The sequence below is a fragment of the Schistocerca nitens genome, chromosome 6, assembly GCF_023898315.1.
Source record: "Schistocerca nitens isolate TAMUIC-IGC-003100 chromosome 6, iqSchNite1.1, whole genome shotgun sequence".
NCBI classification, from domain to species: domain Eukaryota; kingdom Metazoa; phylum Arthropoda; class Insecta; order Orthoptera; family Acrididae; genus Schistocerca; species Schistocerca nitens.
Window position 1 is genome coordinate 622,272,650 of NC_064619.1, and position 6,155 is coordinate 622,278,804.

The following is a 6,155-nucleotide window of genomic DNA, read 5'->3' on the forward strand; positions in this document are numbered from 1 at the left end:
TATCAGTCTTCTTGTCTGTTCATTCATTCAAAAAACTTTAAATCTTATAGTGATGGATCTTCTGTGACAATAATACAGTGGCGTTTCCCTTATCTACTGGAAGGACCACTGTGCGATCTTGTCATAGCTTGTGTCGCGTCATCCTTTCCATGCAGGAAATATTACTCTTCTGAGGCGAGCTCTTGTAAGTGCATGACATGTTTCACACCTTATTCCCTGTGTTGCGACACTGAGAAGAGGTCTAACAACACTGATAAAATCAGTTAAAGGCAAGGTTATAGGGTAGGTGTGAAGTCCAAGCCTTTCACAAGAACGTAAGTTGTCGAAAATCTTATCCACAAAGTTGAACATGGAGCCCCAAAAATACATCTTGTGGTGACGGTGCTGCATCATAGTAGAAATGGTTGTAATGATAATGGTGAATCAGAGGCTAATAAATGCCCCCAATTTGACACTAGTGATACTGAAGGTGTGAATTTAAGATGACTTTTCTATGTGCGTCTCTGCATGTTTGTGTGTTCCTTGTGTATGTAGCTGCAATCTGATGATGAATTTCTTTTGTTGCAGATTGGATTGTGCCGTCCCCCTAACGCTGGGCAGTACACTAGAGGATCTTATGGAGCTAATTGGCGCTTCAGAGGATGGTGGATGGTTTGGAGCCGACCAACCAAAAGCTTTAACAGGCGATATTATAATCGTAATACTAATTTGGTTATCTAGTGTAATGTTTTTTTCTGTTTCTTGTAGAATTTTTCAATGATATTGTGTCAATGGGAATGGATGAAGTCCAGTCAAGCCTTGTGAATGTGCACTCTCAAAGTATAGTCGCACTACAACCTTTGATTGAAGTTGAGACAATGCCCAGTCCATCTGCATCAGAGATCCAACTAAAGGCGCCGATGCCTTAGTTCATTGAGGATGACACCTGTTGTCAAGGGACAATATGTGAATAGTAATTCATTTTCTCTATCCTATAATCATAATTTTTTACACTTGCATTCATTGCTAATTAGTTTTTTTGTTTGTTTCTAGATGCATTCAGCAGCGATATGGCTATGGGGTAATGGATTGACTCAACCACATATATACAACTGATTGGCTCTTGGCACCATCCTCCATCGTGAGCTCATGGGGAATGATGCCAATCGACAATGGATGAGTATATAAGTAATGGCGCTATATTTTTTTCTCTTTCACAATAATAACAGTTTTCACACTCTTGCATGCATTGCTGATGAGATTTCTTTTCCTAGGTGCACGTGATACTAACATAGCAACGTATGAAATGACTCTAGATCCCTGCACAGAATTGGATACATTACTGTAACAAATGATCTTGATTATGAGTTGCTGAGATCCCAGTGGATAATATTTGGACACCAATGATTCGATACTTAGTACTACATATTATTATAATTGTTGTTATAGACATCTGCCTATGTCTCTTACACCCATGTTACTTACCAATTTCGCTTTCCCATCTTTGCAGGAGTGATGGATATGTCCACAGGTGGGCTTGTTCCAACAACACCATGACCATATTCGTCTATGATGCATTTGCCATAGCCATCAATGCCTCATGCTGGCGATCGACGCTGTGCCTGCCAATACTTCATTCACTGTGCCTGCCAATTTTTCATTCACTGTGCCTTGGACCTTCTCAGCATCAAATATCACCTCAACATCGACCACCACCTCGTCCTGGACCATACTGACATTGACCATCATGTAGCCCCATACCTAGCGGCAGCCCTCGCCTTTTCTGTTAATAAGCACCATGTAAATCATGCACCCTCACTGGACTACTCTGTGGTTGCTAGTGCTTTTTGGGACTGGACCTCACAAACTCACAGAGACAACTCTAACTCAGGCTACCGAAATCCTGCCACTTTCCTTAATACATGCCTACCCATTCAAAAAACGAAGCTTCCCAGAATCGTCAACGGCACATGGTATCCCGCCATTAACTGCAGATCAGTTCTATGCTGCATGCAAGAAAGTGGTGACAGAAAGAAGACTGTCTACATTTGGAGGGAAAATGGTGTGATAGCACAGGGCGAATCAATTGTATAGAGATTCAGAACGTTTACCAGTAATGTCACACTGGGCCATTTTTCCAAAATGCAAGAAAGAGGGTCCAGTAAGGCATTCCCCCCCATATGGACTCAGATGTTTGTGACCCAGTAAATGGGGAACCACTTTCATCTTTCTTCTAAAAGAAATTTCTGCTAGAAAGGCATGTATTAATGTCCAGAATCCATATCAGGGGGATGAATTTTGCTATACTTGGTCACTTATGGGTTGCTATAGAAATTATCCAAAAAATGTAGTGCTTATGAGTGCATAACACCCATCTAAAGTATTTGAACATTATAGCTTCAGCAAGAATCTTATTCTCCAATAAGCTCCAAAAACTACCAAAATTTGAGCTGCAGAAACCAGATTACTGAGTTCATGTTTATGAAATGACAGCAGATGATAGCAAGCCAGAAGATGACATAGGCACGCTTTTTAGAATAAAAAAGATGTAATGTATAAACTAATTGGACCCATCTTCTTTTCCAAAGTAGCTAAACAGTACCTCAAAACATATCGTTTTTTGTTATTCTCCAATAGTGATGAAGAACAATAAATCTGGATCAAAAACATTTCCCACCTACTTTCCTCCCAGTCGAGTAAAGACGAGCATTAATAGCGATTTTGTCGTTGATATCTCAGCTCTTTTACTAAGACTGAGTATTCAGCAAGGCATCTAACTCATTGCTCTAGACAAGAACCAGTATATTCGGAAATGCCTAACAAGGCAAGCAAGTTCTTAGAATTTACGAACTCCCACCACCAGGAGCGTTGTCCTATCATTGTATATGTGGATTTCGAGTGCCCACTAGCTCCTTTGGTGCTTTGTTAAGGTCACCCCACTGCCGCTCATACTACCTTCACAGAATGACACATAGTATATGTGGTTATGTATTGTGTTGTATGCTCGTATTTCTCTAACATCAACCATTTAGATTTTTATGTCAGAGATAATGCTGTGAAATGATGGCTCACTGAGCACTTGTGCAGCATGTTGATGATATTTATAGTAAAACATTCCGATAACTATACTGCAGGAGAGTAATGCTTTATATGAGCATCATATTTGTGGGATGCTGCTGGGTAGAAAAGCGCAAATTCCACGTAATCACTGCCATCCAACAGGAAAGTTCGATGTGCAGAAACTTAAAATACCAGCTCCATCAACATGCATCCATCATCTTCCATAATTTGAGTGGGTATGATGCTCGCTTTCTTGTTGTGCACTTGGATGATTTGGGTGTGGAAAATGATAAGGTCTGTGTCGCACATGATGAACTACATTTCATTTTATCAAATCACTTCAATAATAACGCTCTGTTTCCTGGATTCATTACGTTTCATGCATGTGCCTCTTCAGAAACTTGCTGAGAATCAGTGGCAGCCCGTAAATGTACATTTTGGGTGTTCACATATTTTTGGACTCAGATCAACCTGAATGTGTGAAATAGCATCTGCTGTATAACACTTACGACTACTAAAGCATTTACACAACTGCAGCCAATGCCAATAATAACAATAATAATAATAGTAGAAATAATAAATAATAATAATACTGATGAACTTTTGATGTGGTCCTTGCCAAATGTAGCAAAGGAGCTAAAATTACTCTTTGAAGAAATCTGGAAAACAGAAAAAATCCCACAGGAATGGAAAGTTGACTTGATACGTCCATTCCACGAAAAAGGGTATAGACAGGAGGTAAACAACTACAGAGGAATCTCTTTACTGCCAGTAGCGTATAAAGCATTTTCCAAGACTTCATTAAGCAGGATAGAAACAACACTAGACAGGCATTGAGGTGAATATCTAGTTGGTTTTAGGAAAAGAAGTCACTCTCAGAACAAGTATTTAATCTCAAGTCAATGATTCGCCACAGATTACTTAATTCAAAGGACACTGTAGTTATCCTCATGAATTTAAAAAAGGTTTTTGACTCTGTTGACAGATAAACTTTAGATAAAAGAATTCGAGAATCTGGTGTAAGGTCCAAACTGGCAAATATAATCCATTAAACACTCACTGATACAGTCTGTAAAGTAAAATCTAGGGCAGAAATTTCACAGCATTTCAAAATAAAAACAGGTGTATGACAAGATGACGTGCTATCCCCAATTCTTTTCAATAGTGTGTTACAGAAAACAGTGAGAGTTTGGTACGAAAAACTTAACTGAACTCAACATCTCACCTATAAGATTAGGAAGAGAAAGCAAAATGATCGCAACCAACTGTCTTACATTTGCAGATGATTTTACTATACTCTCCGAAGATGTGGCATCTGCTACCACAAATAAATTACCTGGAATAAATATCCAGCAGAATTGGCTTAAGAATTTCTGCTGACAAAACAAAATTTGTAACAAACATTAAGGATGCAGCAAAATCCCTGAAAACAGATATTGGCCAAATAGAGAGGGTAAATAAATTCCAATATCTATGGGAGATAATCCAAGCAAATGCTTTGGAAAAATCTGCAATACAGGAAAGGTTGCATTGAATGGGAAGAGCATACACGTAGTATCACCAAATAATCAAACTATAAAAAGTGCCTGTCCAAAAACGCAAAAATAAGGCATTACAACACAGTATTGAAGCCAGAATGCCTATGTGCAAGTGAATGCCTGACATTAAAATATAATTTAGATAAATTAGAAGTACTATATAGAAAGGCGAATAATGAGGAAAATGTTAGACCCACAAAACACAGCAGAAGGTTGGAAATTACAAAGTAACGCTGAAATATACCAAAATATAGAAAATATTTCAAACATAATGAGGAAAAGAAGACCCATGTTTTTTGGATACTTATTTGCGATGACAGACAGTATATTAACTAATAAAATTTTCAAATATTTGTGGGATATGAGGTCCACAACAAGCTGGGTCAACAAAGTAAAAAAGGATTTAGAAAGAAACAATGTAAAACCAAAAGACATAAACAACAGAGAAGCCTTTCGCAAAAAAGTATTGAAAATGGAAGAATTCCAAGACAGGGCAACTAGAAAGACTGGTTCAAAATTGTCTGAAGATAGAAAGAAGAATCATAGTAAACAGATGGAAGCATACTGGAAGAAAAGAAAAGAACAAAGAACTGAAATTGGAATGTGCTTTTCAGGCGGCCTATTCACAGTAAAATAATAATAATATGCATGACTTGTCTGATGAAAGAAAGACTTGCTTTTGTGAAATTTTGTTGTTTTGTACTTAATTAAGTAGAGTTTAGGGCAAAAATTAAGTAATATATAATCTTTCACTACATTCCATTTCGTCAGCCAAATATTAATAGTACTAAAATTTTATCACTCAGCAAGTCTCAGTTTCTGAAGTAGGAAAAGTCATAATCTGTTATTATGAAATGTCCTATCCTTCCACATAGTCCACATAAAAGTTATATTAATACACCTAACACTGCACTGTTGGTACCCATTAAATAGAGAAACCTATACTGCAGCATGACTGACATGCCTATTTCTAAAGAAAATTCATGCACCTGTTTTTCAGTTGCACAAATCTCTCGATCACTCTATGATTGTCTTTAGTATGATACACAGACTTTGTCTCCATTGCAAGCATTGCTAATGCCGAAAGCCTGTCCTCTGTCATTGTGTTTAGGAAGAAGATTTTTATCCTTTTCATTGTTGAGGAACAACGTTCAGGTTCACCTTTGTAAGAGGAGTTGTTATAATTATCCTCATTGGTTCAAATAACTGTGGAAATGTGTCTAGATCCAAGTTGTTGTCTAATAGAAGCTACAGCATGCAGCAACGCCTCCTGCACATTGAAAGTCTTTTCTGCTGTAGAGTACTTCTACCTACGTTCTCAGTTGCACCTTCGATAACAATGGGTAAGTTTCAACAGTAATGTCAAGTTCTCTCTCAGGAAAATTTGTCTCTACAATGTGCTCACATCTAACAATTTTGATGCTAAAATGTGATTTGTGAATGAAAATCTTTCATTCACATGACTTATTATCGCGTCACAAGCTTCCTTCGCATCTCCTTCTTTGTTTTCTAATTTTCTTTTCTTCTGAATTTGTTCTTCACAAGTTGACGAAATTTCTTCGATAGCAGTATTTCGTA

General features: G+C 37.7%; 1 long non-coding RNA gene across 1 annotated transcript; it reads left to right on the plus strand.

Moving 5' to 3' along the window:
- Positions 1 to 573: 573 nt before the first annotated feature.
- LOC126263149 (uncharacterized) lies at positions 574 to 1,313 on the plus strand. The gene is made up of 3 exons (XR_007546849.1): positions 574 to 945; positions 1,033 to 1,167; positions 1,254 to 1,313. It is a non-coding gene; the product is annotated as an uncharacterized LOC126263149 (long non-coding RNA).
- The last annotated feature ends 4,842 nt before the right edge of the window (positions 1,314 to 6,155 follow it).